The sequence below is a fragment of the Equus caballus genome, chromosome 9 (assembly GCF_041296265.1).
Source record: "Equus caballus isolate H_3958 breed thoroughbred chromosome 9, TB-T2T, whole genome shotgun sequence".
NCBI lineage: Eukaryota > Metazoa > Chordata > Mammalia > Perissodactyla > Equidae > Equus > Equus caballus.
Window position 1 is genome coordinate 67302498 of NC_091692.1, and position 15287 is coordinate 67317784.

Below are 15287 nucleotides of genomic sequence, written 5' to 3' on the forward strand. Positions count from 1 at the left end.
TCACACACAATTATCTCATAATAAATTTACATCTTGAAATAAGCTTTCTTGGCCCCAACATTTTAATCTAGAAGAATAATTATATTAGTACATATTTCAGCAAACTCTGGCAAATCAGTTGAACATAGATGTTGACATGAGAAAGATTCTCGGTGCCTTTCAAATAACACAGTGAATTACAATAACAGCACAAATGTGAAAACATTTTTACAGTGTGATAGAGGTAATGATGTTTAAAATTTTCATTTCTTAAAAAAATGTATAATACATTATACAATTAAAACAATAATTGAACTATAAAATCCTTCAAAAATAGAAATCAATTTTACTATCCCCCAAAGACATTGTAAGATATAAATAAACCTTATTCTAAATAAATTATTTTGGGAGTATGCTCATCCTATAATGATGCTATAATGAAAGTCAAGTGAGACAACAGGATTCACTTTCCTGCTAAATTTTCTGAAATGCAGCTTTCTAAGGAAAACAAGGGGTATGGGCATGAGCGTTTAACCCAACTGTCAGATTTTAAACTGTTTAATATGTATTAGACATTTCCTAAGGTTGTTAATGATAGTTATTTGTTTCAAGAGAAATATATACCTAGACATGTAGATATGAGAATTGCTATGTCCCACTGTCTATGAGCTTTATAGAATCTCCTGCTTTAATTATGCTTTTTTACTTAGGCATTTATTTCTGTAGGCATTCCTTCCAAATCGCAATTTATAAGTCTTGTGCTTACAAATAAAACACATAATGTCTTTGTTCATAAAAAGCCTCAATTTAATAAACATTCATAGTTCACATTCATGTGGAAGAGTTATTTTTTCTCTCTCTCTCCTTTTTTTCTTAAGATACTTCTTAAGCATTGAACTAAATAGTGATTGAGATTATTGTCCATTTGGTCAGGGTGTAGGAGAAATGGAATTTTTTTTTATGATTCCCAAAATAGAGAGTTGACACGTAGGGGGGAAAATAGCCAGAAGTGAATTTCAGACCTTTCATTTGGTGCCACACGATTCTTTTTCATTACACACAAAACCCAATGGCTACCATGTGCAAATAAATGTTGAAGAAGGAACATTCTATTGCCTGTGGGTTGGAGTAGTGAGTTCTTCCCCAGAAAACCAGGTCTGCCTCATGAAATAGTTCTGTGGCTTTCAAAATCTTGTGCAGAGAAAGAACATTTAAAGGCGTTGTATCTAACTAGGTTATCAATAAAGAGACAAAGAGTAAAGGATTAAAAATGAAAGGATTGCCCCAATCCCCTGCCATGTAAGATGAAACAGAAAATTGTACAAATAAAGATACTGGGCAATATTTTTCTCATCAGGAAAATTAGTGGATTGAAAAAATTATCCTTCAATTCCTTTCAGCTATTAGAGTCTATGATTTTAAATGGATGAAACAGGACATTAACCTCCATCATAAGCCAGGCTTCTAGCACCAATTCAACAAAAATCTCATCTTGTTAATGCTTTTCCTTTTCTTAAATAAGAAGTTTAAAGTTTTCAATACATACCTTTGTACAAAAGGGACATAAACCAAAAAGTGCAAAATATTTCTAACTGGAGAGTTGGAAGTGTATGTCTCATCCAGATGTCAGAGCAGTTCCAGGTCCAAAAATCTTCAAAGGCACAATTTCAAAGATTCCGTCATCCATTCACAAATTTATACATTCTTTATTAAGCTCCTACTATATTCCAGATACTATGAAAGGTGGCAGGAACAAATAATTAACTATAGCATAGTCCTCATCCTTCTATATAACAAATTTGAGTTAAAAATGAAATATTGAGGGGCCGGCCTGTTGGCGTAGTGGTTAAGTTGCTTGCTCAGCTTTGGTGGCCCGGGGTTCACAGGTTGGGATTCAGGTGTGGACCTAGCACCACTCGTCAAGCCATGCTGAGGTAGCACCCCGAATAAAATAGAGGAAGATTGGTACAGATGTTAGCTCAGTGACAATCTTCCTCAAGCAAAAAGAGGAAGATTGGCAATCGATGTTAGCTCAGAGCCAATTTTCCTCATACGCACACACACACAAAATTCAATATAAGAGAGCACAGACAGAAATAGAGGCCATTCTGATTGAAGAAAGGAGTGAATATAGGCGAAGTGGTCATAGACACATTTGACTTGTTGTCCAAATACTATTTCAATGTCTAAGTAGGGAGAAAAAGAGATAGCATTACACAGTGAGGGAACAGCTTAGCAAAGACACGGATGTGTAATATGCTTGGCAAGTTTTAAGAACAGCGAGAAGTGTAGCATGTCTAACAGACCGGGTGGGAATGTGAGAGTGGCAAGCAATGACACAGGAAAAATAGGCTGGACTAAATTTGTGCTAGGGAGTTTGGACTTCATTATGTGGGCAATGTGAAATCATGGAAGATATTTAAGCAGAGGACTTGAAATAACTCCTCTTGGAGTTGGGAAGAGAGAGTGCAGGGGATAAGGCTAGAATCACTGGGGTCAACAAGATCATTTATTTGCCTACTCAGAAAGTCAGGGAGAAAGATGTTAAGGATCCGAACTCAGTGGAGGAGATGAAGGAGTAAAGAGACTTTTCCTGAAGAAAGTCAGTCTCAGCTAACACAGACTTCTAAAGAAATACAAAACTTCAAATAGCAACCTAAGTTAAAGGTTGTAGGCTGGCCTGACAGTGGCCCTGATTAGATAGCAATGATTTGTAATTAACGTATTAAAGGAAAAGCCTAAACTCTTATGGCTTCTGCTTTTGTTAGACTGATAAAGTTTGCTTGTAAATGTGTGCCCAATAAGTTTAGAAAATAAACTGTTTGAAAATATTTTGTTCCCTGAAAGTGGTAAACATTCTCCTTAAATCACATTTGAACTCTTAGTTGTTTAGCAAATCCATTTAGATGTGGTTAGTGCCAAATTAAATCACAGTGAAACTCATTTAAGAATTACTTTTATTTATTGAAGTGTGAATGAAAGAGATATTTGTTCACCCTTTAGTTATTCTCTTTCTAAAATGGGTACTGGCAGGTAGACATTAAAATAATGTTACTATATAGTTGCGCTTGGGGTTGAAATGAGAATGATTAGAAGTGGACACAAAGGATCTTTTTGGACTGATGGAAATATTCTGAAATTAGACTGTGGTGCTAGTTGCACAACTCTGTAAATTTACTAAAAGTCATGGGACTGTACACTTAAAATGTGTGAATTTTATGGTATGTAAATTGAATATACTTCATTAAATCTATTAAAAAACATTCATGTATATTTATTAGGGATTTTAAATCTACTAAATGTGGTGGTAACTTATTCAATAACAGTCATTTATCCAATAACTATTTATAGAGAAATTACTAGGGACAGGTATGTTCTAGGCCAGTGCTTCTCAAAATTTAACGTGTTTAAGAATTATCAGTGAATAGTAAATACAGATTCTAACTCAGTAGGTCTGGCTCTAGGTCCATAATTCTGTCATTTTAACAAACTTCCTGGTGATGCCATGAGCTGGCTGGAAAATTGAGTGCCAAGGCTCTAGGCCCTGGGAATACAGCAGGGAACAGAAGATAATTTTCTTGCTCCCACAGAGCTGGCTTCCTAGGAGGAGAAGCAGGTGATAACCAAGAAAATAAATAAAAGCTCAGGATAGCTTCTCCATATATACTACACAACCTTTAAGACAACCCTAAGATTCAACAATCTTTCAAAATACTTGTATTTGCTGCCTCCCACGTGTCAAGCATCAAGATAGGTGATGGAGACAGAGTTGTGAGCAAACCACAGTTTCTGATCTCAGGGAATTTACAATCTATTGCTAGACTCATTTCACCCTCAAAACATCCTTATGAGGTGCGTCATATAATTCTCTTTATTTTCCAGGAGCAGAAGCCCACACAGCTCATATCAGTGCTGAGTCTCAAACCCAAGACTTCATCTCAACACTATGCTAAACTACACTGTCCTCAATTTCATGGTTAAATTTAAGAAATGAGAAATTTAGATTGCATTTACTGTCACAGAATACTACAGTCGTTTTGGCTTTGGTGCCCTTGGCAAGTTGTACTGTGTTTGTACAGTTTATTAGCCTGGCTCTTTCCTCCCTCTGGGTCTCACGTTATTAAAGCACTCTTGTGCTTATATGGAAGATTGTTATTGAGGTCCACATTTCTTTCTCCTCTTTGCTACCAATTTCAGCAACCTTCTGAGGATCTATATATTCTCTCTCCTCTTCTGGGAATTTGAAGTTCATCTTCATTTATCGTCTGCACATGTACTTCTCATGCTACTTCCCTCCTTTTTTCGGTTCACTAATGATGTCGTTAAACAAAATAGAACTCAACACTGACCCATGAGGACAGCTCCTTGGATTCTGAGCTCATTTTATGTCAATCATCCATTCCTTCAATGGAATGTTTCAGCCCAAAGTTCTCATACTGGGACAAGAACAAACCACTGTAGTTTACATAAGAATAGAAATTCCTAGATACTTATGAGAGAAACATTTGAAAATCAACTTATTTGCAGGAATATGAACAATGATGGAAATAGAAAGTGGGAAATTATATGCTAGCATATTTGAACAATTAATAATAGCTAATATTTATTGAACATGAACATGTCAATCACTTAATTATATTATTAGTATCTCTAATTTTAAAAATCATCTTCCAATATAGTTTCATTTCTTATCACCACCACCACTTCTATTTTGCAGGCCTGAAACTGAGAGCCAGTGAGGTGAGACGGCATCTCTAGGACCTGTGTCTCCAAGGTTCGCATATTTTTCTAATACTATATATTGCTATTACATATTTCTTTGAGTATTACTTAGGTTTTTGGTTGTAATTTTAACTGGCCTGTTAAGAAACTAACCATGCTACCTTTTTAATTTGGGATAGGAAACTTCTCAGTATTCTTCCCAAAAATACTTGATTTGTAGAATTTTAATGAAAGTATGTCTCCCCCAGGAACAGTTGACTCTATGAGAACCAGTAATTTGGTCTGGCGTGTTATAGAGTTGTTACTAGCTACCTTGAAAGAAGTTTTGTGAAACAAATTTCAGTTTTTATAAAGCTGAAGGAGAAAAGAGAATTAAAAAAAGGAGTCAAGTATGTAAATGGCCTATAGCATTTGAACAGTCATGGTTTCAAGACAATTATATTAAATACACAAATCTGGTTTTAATGGCCATGTTTAGAAGATGGACAGAGTGCTAAATGTGTAAGTAATTATGAACTTGGCACAGTAGCTCTGTTTATTTTAAGCTCTCTTTTGCTGCTTTGGTTGAGGATGTTTACTTAACCAGACTCTATTAAACATGTTAAAAACATTATTGCAGATATTGTCTTTGTGAGCACTTTAAATTGACAAGCTGCAGAGGCGATAAATCATCAGGCATAGTGGATGCTGGCAGACGGGCTAGAGCAGACCCAAAGAGGACAAGCAGGTATCTTTTTATCTTGGACCAAAAAAAATTTCCGCTGAATTAAGTGTTTCTGAAGAGCAAAGGACTGACAGCATTGGAGACTGACGTCTTCTATTTACCAGACATGGGCCCTATGTAGGGAACTGCAGGAACTAGATGATGAGTCCTCTCTGGTGTCAGGAAACTCTCATGCTGGCAGCTATTGTATGGAATTCAGCCTCTAAATCCAAACTTAAATCAGTTACTCTGAAAGTTGAATAGGTACATAACACATTAACCATCCACAATGCTATCTAAGCCTAGGAAACTAGAAAACTCTTAGGTGTGTTTCACAACGCAGGGACAAGGAGCTGAGAAATGACAGAAACTTGTGTCAATAATGATCCATGTGGAAACCCATTTTTCAGCTTTATTATTACTTTCCCTTCTTCCTCCTTCTCTTCTTACTCTCCCTCCTTCTTCTTCCTTTTCCTCTTTTTCATCACCTTTGTTGTCTCTATATTTATTGATCTTTTCCGGGGAGTCAATTTCATTTTAAATAATTGCAGTGGTATTTCCTGATAACGATTGTTTAGCCCCATACAAACATATTTGAAATACTCATCGAAAATAATTTGATGATTTCTACAGAAAATTATAAAATGTCATGTTCTCACAAAATAAGTTCACAGTAAAGGAGCAGTGGTTTTATTCTAAACAAGGGAACTGAAGAATTTTTACCATGCGCTGTAATTATTTATCAAAGTAATCTAGAAAGGCAGTGAGTTGGCAGGCAGGAGAAAAAAACTCATGTTTATCTTTACTATTTACATAAATCTCAACCTGATAGAGATTTTAGGCCATGGCTATCACAGAAATTATCTGATATGTTCTTTTGAAGTTTGTTGACAAAAACCACTCCAGACGCAAATCCATTTCATGTGGTGTGTGGTCTTGGGGAAAAAAAGTATTAGCCTTCTTTAGCTGAAAAATGGCCATCTTAAATTGCCAAGGTTTATAGAAAGACAGGATTAATGAATAAAATAACATAAGAGAATGGTTATATGCTACACCCTTTTTAAAAAGTAGCATATGATAGTTAACAAACAAAATGTACATTTTTAAATGAATTCAAAAATGAAATAAATGAATTTTTTTGAGATTCGAATACAATATATTATTATTGTATAAGGTTGTCCACATATACAGGGCTTCTTGTGTACCACGGGATACTGCTTACAATAGTGTTTATGATCGAAATAACAAAGTTTTTATGTCAGTCACCACAGCACCGCTATTTATAAGAAAAAAGAAAGTCTAGATGCATATTAATTCTTGGACTTATAGAAAACCATTTAGAAAAAGGCTGGCTATTATAATACCAGAATTAATGCCATTAATTTAGGAACCGTTAAATGTAGATTCCAGTACAGGCCAGTGGAGCTAAGAACTATGGCTTCAGAGTCATATAAACATTGGAGTAAGATACTTAACCTCTTCTAACTTTATCGTCCTCATCTGCAAAATGGGCATGATAATTCCATTGTACAAAGTTTCCAGGAAGACTGTAGTTGACAACATTGTGTTGTATAATTGAAAGTTGCTAAGAGAGTAGATCTTAAAAATTCTCACCACAAAAAACCAAAACATTATAATTATGTGAGGTGACAGACGTGTTAACTAATCTTATTGTGGTAATCATTTCACAACATAGACATACATCAAATCATTATGTTGTACACCTTAAACTTACACAATGTTATATGTCAATTACATCTCAATAAAGCTGAAAAAAAAAAGTTTTCAGGAAGACTTAAACGAGATAATTTATGTCATGACCTAAGCCCAGCACCTAAATGTGTTCAACAACTTTTAGTTTCCTTTACTTTAGGAAGTTGGCGTGCTCTTCCTAAGGAAAAGAGCTGTGTTTCATCCATATTTATAGCTGTCAGAGTGCTCAGCAGAGTATCTTACACAAGTAGATACTCAATAAAATCTGTGGAAAGAAGAAAGAAGAGAGGGAAGGACCTGATTCCAATCCTAAACCAACTCCTAATCTAGTATGATAGACAGTACTTACATAAACAAACATTTATGTTTGAAATTTATATATAAAAATAAATACCACCCTAAAGGCACATACCAGCTGCTAAATTATTTGAGTCAGGAAAGAAGTTTGTTTTGCTGCTCAAAAGGCATTTGAATAAAAGGGTTCTATGGCTATTCACAGTGTCCATGAAAATAAGGAAAGGATCCAGACAGGCAGACAGGCTCATCAGGAGGCCCTCAAAATGTAAAATAGGTGCACAGGCCATGGGCCAGGCTGAGACTGTGGAAATACAGAGGAACGGAAATGAAAAAACAAGTCCCCCAGAATTTGGGACTAGTCTGGAGATGGTGAGGGAACGGAATGGGCGAGGGAAGCCCAGGGTCCCTGCCTGGAATCAGGATGCACGGAAAGCAGAATAAATAGGCTAAGGGGAGACCACAAGTTCCCTTTTTTTTTTTCCCCCTATGTTTAGATTTAGGTGATGGCAGAACATCTAAGTAAAGATGTTCCATAAACAGAAAGAAATCTGTTACTGGGGAGAATATAAAAGGTCAGGGCAGAAGAGGAAGATCTGGAAATTGTCTGCATAGAGGTGGGTGGTAAATAAAAATGGGAGATCAAGCATCCTTACTTGCTCAGAGGACATGAATTGCAAACCACAGAAAATTGTAAAAAACACTTTCTATTTTAATTACATTTAATTTTTAGGTATTTCTGGCTCCTCTCTGGGGGTTAACATATTACCAAATTTTACGTACCCGTTTAGAGCTAGAAGACACTTCAGAGATTTCTGATCCAATTCTTTCATTTTATAGGCAGGCAGAAGCCCAGAGGTGTGAAGCGACATGCTCAAGGTTATTGAGCAAACAACTTTCCATTTGTTCATTCATTCAATAAGTACAAATATGCAGATATAGATGAGTGCAAATATGGGATGATTTAAAATTCTATATAGATGTACATATTTATTTACAAATCACCAATCCCTTTGTGACTGTAATTTAGTCATACTTGAGCTAAGTTAAAATATATATACTCTAAATGATTCACCCGGAGCCACATATGATATCATAATTGGGAAACAAAAGATTTTCTACAAACATTAATATGTCCTTTAAAAAACAATAGGCTAATGATATAGAAACATATTCACATTCAGAAATACTTCTTCAGTTAGTCGGTGCATCAAAATAATCAATAGATAATGTAGGGTGTTTTCCAAACTTCAATTTGAGGACACGTAAGATTCCTATAGTTGATCCCAGTCATGTTATATGCTTAGCTTGAACTGTATAATGTGAACATTTAAAACTAGAGAAATGAAGTATACTTTCCAAGTTACCCATTATGCACGTGGGTAAAGACAAAGGAAAAAAATAAATAAATCTAGCAGAAACCCAGCATGGCTATAATCTAGGCTGTCAGCTTTCAGTTGTTTATTTGGAAAAATCATTCAATCACTTTCTTGGTACTTATCCTAACTGCACAGTTTACTCAACTGACAGTAGCCAGAATTTAAAAAAAAGGCAAATTCATTAAACTACAAGGTTTACATTTGATTGTTTTTTGGTAATAGACTATCACATAGCTACAAAGCCTATGACTGAATGTGTCCAATGACAGAAAATTGATTACATTTGAAGCAAGTGTGTCTATCTTTATAGCTTTGGAAACTTCTTTCATATGTAATGATGCTTCCCTGCAATTTACACATACATATTGGTTCATATTCTACCCCCAGGGATCATGCAAAGCAATAATCCTTTCAGTATTTGAAGAAAGCTGCCAGGCTCTGTCTGAGTTTCTTTGTACCCTGGTCATTCCTCCTAAAAATTGTCTTAAGCACCTTGCTCCATTGGTTTTTCTCCACAGAATTTGCTCCTGTTCGCTCTGGACTTTATTGCAGTAGTGCCTAGTAGAGGAGACAGAAAGTCAACTCCGGAGTTCAACAGATCTTTATTTGAATCTTTCCTTCATCACTAACAGTATGTTTGATCTTCCACAATTTATTTATCCTCCTTGAGCTTCAGTTTTCTTACCTGTCAAATTTACAATAAGAATAATGACCTCAGAGTCCTGTTATGATGACAAGATGAGATCATACATGGTCCAGTGCCTGGTCCAGCACTCTTCAAACCCACACCCCTAAAAGGAGTCAGATCTTTGCAGGTAAAAAGAGGATTCCCATCACCACTTAGACCCAGATATCTATTAGCTAAAAACCAAGGAGAATTGAAAAGTCTACTGAAATATTTGCATATTTCACATGTACGCATGCACACACGTCCTCCGTAAAGAGATCTTGAGTACAACTTTAAAAAATGTATTCACACTGAGTATCCTTGGCAATGTAAATGGGTGAAAATACAAAAGGAAAAAGAAAAAGAGTACATTTTGGCAAAAGGTAATATAGACCAATAAAAACCAATAGCTGTTATGTTGCACTCAAATTTTTTTGTGTTACCATCTAACCTAGTTTCAGGTTGTACTTTTCTTCCTATTCTAACTCATGTTTATTTTAAAGGTTTTACAAATGCCATATCTGTCATTGCATATCTCATTAACAGGTAACATATTCGTCAAGAAAGAAGTGGAAGAATAAGCAAACTAAACCCCTTAAAATATCGTCAGAGTGTGAGCTGCTTCTCTTCTGAAATGATTTCCTTCTGTAAGACAATGGGCAGACTTTCTTATATGATTACCCTCACTCCATAGCAATGATTTCATTTCAACACACACACACACACACACACTAAATTGTGCAGTATAGAAGTACTCCTGAAACTGTGTCTAAATTTCGCTATGTCCCATGAGTCTTAGTAACCCCAAGCCTGCTAAGCATCTGCTTGTAAGAAGGTGCCACATTTTTTCTGCATAGGGCAAATAAGAAAACATTCTTTCAGCTACACTCATATGTCTGCACAATGTCTTCATGTCAGAGACCAGAATTAAATATTCTTCCCCTAATGTGGAATGCCCAGCTAGTCTCTCTTTCAAAATCCTCAAGACTCATTCTCTATTAAGCATGTTCGAATCACCTACCAGCACAATAGATAATTTCTTTTTTGTGCTCCCATTTTCTACTTTATATACTTCTATCACAGTATCTATAGAACTTAAAAGGTCTAATTGGTTTACTTAGCTGTCTCCCTCTTTAGACCATAAGCTTTCTGAGGGCAGGGGATGTGACCTAGTCATCCCAAGTGTCTGGAATAGTACCCAGCTCAACATATTTTCCCCTCTCCAGTGAATATCTTTGGTTCAATTATTAAGGAAAAATTACATAGTGGAACGACTTGGACTGGAATTCAGGAGGCCTGGGTTTCAGTCCTGGTTCTAGCTCTCAGTTATTAATCAATGTCTTTGGGAAAGTTAATTAACTTCTAGAGGCACCTAAAATAAGGAGGTTGAGCTAAGTCATCTTTAACATTTTGCTTGGATTGAAAATTCTGATTCTCAGTACTCAAGCATCCATGTTGTACTTTATAATGTGTGGGAGTAATGAAAGATTTTAAAAAGTACATTAGTATACCATTCTAGCCAAAAAGATAAAATGAGATTGGGTCATCAGTATGACTGAACATGAAGTGACCATGCTGATGGACACAAAATGACCTCTGGTTAAAGTGTTCTCTCAAATTTTAAGTACAGATTCAGACTATTTGGGTATGATTTACTATGCTTGATGGCAATGACATTAGGAGTGCCCAAGAAAAGTTAACATCCTTCCAAATTTGTCTAAATTGTTGTCAGAATATCTCCTGTGAGGAGAGAATCTGACTCAACATGTCTGTGGGTTATATGTGGCTGTATCATGTTTGAATTACTCGCATCAGTGCCTAAAGCCAAATACAAAACTCCTAAACCCCAAACCATTAAGTGTTCAGCAAGATATTTAGTAACACTGGGAGTTTTGAAAGTATTTCTTATTTTGGCTTAGGATACCTAGGGGAAAAGACAGGTTTTAGCACTAAATTGAACCTTGAGCATCATTATCTTTCACATGGAAACCAGACACAGTTAATGAGGAAAAAGTAAATCACTCGCTTTTCAAGGATTCATTTATATGCTAAGATAACAGGCCAACCTTCTTCTGTTTTTGTCAATTGGTCCAAGTATTTGTTGAACAATATTACTGAGTACCCAAATGAGGCCAACATTCTAGCATAAGACCTTACCCCTTGTTCTCAGTGAAATGAAAGTTCTGTAAACTTACAAGAAGATTTTGCATACAGAGGTAAAACTTTATGAAAGTGTCATCAATAAAATCTAGAAGAATCCTAAAAATTTGGTTAAGTCAAGCTGATATACAATTGAAGGAGACATACAGATTGGCAGACTATACTTATGTAGGGTTTCCTAAATATTTTAGAGTTTTATCAGGGACTCCCTTTAGTTTCACACTCAGGCATCAGTTTCATTACTTTACAACAGTTATGAGAGTGAAAAATTATTTAGGCCAACCAAGCACATAAGACAATGATTTGTAGATCAGATGATGGCTATTAATTTATCATGGAAGATAAATTATGCCTCTACTCCTTTTCTGAAGGGCAGAGCACTCCTGAGACCAAATAACAAATCAAAACTCTGTTGAGTGAACCATAAAGGGGAAATTCAGCATGCTACAGGGAGATTTACATCAAATTTACATATTTTGAGATGTTATTCTTCTTCCCTGCAGGAGTATTTCTGTCTAGACACCTAGGACTGGTCATTAGAATCAATGTACTTCACCCTGAACAAGACTGACAATACACACTAATTTGCACTCTCTAACTTTATTTTTTCTGCAGCAGTGTGCTCTCTGCACGGGCTCCCTACAGTGAGTTACATCACTTCCCCATCATATCAGAATCTTTTTTTTTCAGAGGCAGAGAGCTTCAGGAAGCATTTTACTGTCTTCCTTACTGGATTATCCACTTCTGATGGATCCTGGTCTCATCAGAATCTCATTGCTCAGTGGATATTTTTTATTTTAATTTTATCTCTAAAATCAGAAGGGCTATTTGGACACAATGGAGAAAGAGAGAGAATGAAAGTGAAGAGAAGAAACTTACACTCTTACCTATCCTTATTTTTATCCCTTGGAAATGCTCCTGGGTCCCTAAAATTCCTTCATAATTTATAATTTTTAGTTTCTATAAAGTATGTATTACTACATTTTACTTCTTTCACAATATATCAAGTGAATAATTGAGTATGATTCTCTTAATATGTAAATGTCATTAAAATAAAATATAATAAGAATTTACTTATAAATTTGAAGTCAGAAAAAACCTAGAATTCAAATGTCTTTGTAAAAATTAAGTCAAAGAATTTAACTATAAAAGTATGTGACACTATTAATCTTTACTACAAACAATACAATATTTTGATTTGTAATTTGATCCTGAATGCACTAATTTCAGGAAACAGGTTGAAATAGTGATATAAATATGTAATCAGCTAAAATTTTCGCTGACTTTAGCAAAGTACTTGGATTTCTTAAAAATATACTATGGACCTCCTATAGTTGATTCTATTTCAAATTCTATTTATGTTTGTATTATGGGCAACCTGCCCACAGACCCGTGTCTGAGGACAAACATCAATCAGAAACCAATAAACTTTCAATTAGCTTTATTACGTATCTGGTCAAAATCCTACAGGGTCTTGGATGGAGGAATCAAACATAGTTTCTGTTTTCGAAAACTCAGAATCTTTCAGAAAAACATATGATGTCACTAACAGATATGTAATCACATAGGGTATGCATACTCTAAGGCAGCATTACTCAATAAAAATAAATCTCAAGCCATATGTAATGAGAAGCCACATATGTGATTTTAAAGTTTTTGGAAGACCACATTTAAAAAGTAAAAATTAAACAAGTGAAATTAATTTTAATAAATATTTTATTTAATCTAATGTATCCAGAAGATTAGCATTTCACAAGTGTGTAAAATCACAGAAGGTATATTTTACACATTTTTTTATTGTCTTTAAATGAGATATGGATTTTACATTTGCAGCATATCTGAATTTGGACTAGCCACATTTCAAGTGTACAATAGCTATATGTGGCTTGTGGCTATGGTATTAGACAATGCAGGAAGGATCATACAACAAGTTCTGAGGGAACAGGGAGGAAAAAAAGATTAATTCTCCCTGGGCCATAAGGAAAACTGAACAAAAAAGTTGACATTTGGGTTTGGCCTGTAGAGGATTTTATTAGGTAAAGTGAGAATAGATTGTGACCAGATTGTGCAGCTCTACATTAAGTTTGAATTTTATCTTTTAAGCTGTGGCTAGGTTTTTAAGGCAGAGGGTAAGAGGATCAGAGTCTTGCTTTCAAAACATAAATGTTGGCAAAAGGGAAGATGCATTGGAAAATGAGAAGAGTAGAACCAAATAGACAACTTACGTGGCTATTGCAGAGTATGCGACATAGATTTAAATAAAATCTGTTTGCTTAAGACTCTCCAATTTAACTCCTCAACCCAGATCTCTGTTTTAAACTTCAGCCTGAGAGTTTCATACTTAACCTCTCCACTTGGCTACAAAGTAGGCAACTTTGGCATAAAATAACAAAAACTCAGCTCCTAATCACTAAGACTTGCTCTACACCAGCCTTCCCCATAGCAGTGGATGCACCTCTTTCCTTCTAGTCTAGCTGCTTAGACTGAAAATTTTAAACGTATCTTTCATGCCTCTTTTTCTTTTCATCTCCCATATCCAATCCCTTAGGAAATCCCATTGACTCTACTCTCAAAACATATCCACAATCTGACCACTTCTCTCTACTTCTACTAATACCACCCTGCTCTGAGCCACCAGCAGCCCTCATTGAATTGTGACAGCTCATACCTGGTCTCCTTGCTTTTTACCCTTGCCTATAAAGTATATTTTCAGCACGGAAACCTGATTGGAGCTTTTGAAATGTAAATCAGATTATCTCCTAAAACCCTGCAAGGGCTCCCATTTTACTCTGAGGCAAAGTACCTATGTAGCAGATTAGACTGTTCCCAACTCATCATTTCCTCTCTGTAACAGAATTATGCATTCACACTCATTGCCATGTGAATTTTTAGTATTTCTCACAAGAGCAAACAGAGTATACCTCCCTCTCCCACTGGCTTTGGGCTTTGGCAAATGACTTTCTTTGGCCAATGAAATAGATAAAAGAGATGGTGTTTCAGTTATGAGTCAAAGCTTTAAGAGACTTCTTGTGTCTTCACTCACTCTTCTTGCACTATGCCATCCATTATGAGACGAGTACAGCCCAGATAACTACTGCACCCAGAATGAGGAGACATATGGAACAGACTTGATCCCAACTTGCAACCTGGACCCAAGCCCAGCCAATTCAAACCAAACTTAGTAGAGTCACAACTGACCTGCAGACCCCTGAGTGAGAAATAAATTCTTGTTGTTGAAGATATTAAGTTTTGGGGTTGTTTGTTATGTATCATTATTACAGCAACAGCTGCCTAATATACACAACAATGGCCTATAAAACCCCTCATGATCCACACACATCCCTTCCCTCCCTCTTTCTTTCATCTTTATCTACTATTCTCTGTATCATTTACTCCACTTCCACTGCTACAGCCTCCTTATTGTTTCTCAAATATACCAAGCATGCTCCCCCCTTAGGGTCTTTGCACAGGCTGATCCCTCTGCCTAGACTACTCCTCTAGTTACCTGTGTGGATCCCTCTCTTATTTCCTTCAAGTTAAATATCACCTTCTCAATGAGACCTATCCTGACAGCCCATTTAAAATCGCACGTCCACCTCTCACCCCAAGGATTGATGGAGAAAGGGCATGAGGGAATTTTCTGGGGTCATGCAAATGTTCCATACAGGGT

The 15287-nt window shown here is 35.9% G+C and overlaps 1 protein-coding gene across 6 annotated transcripts in view; it reads right to left on the minus strand.

Moving 5' to 3' along the window:
- Positions 1 to 15287, minus strand: part of ANGPT1 (angiopoietin 1) — a 241066-nt gene that overhangs the window by 180218 nt on the left and 45561 nt on the right. The window lies entirely within an intron of this gene.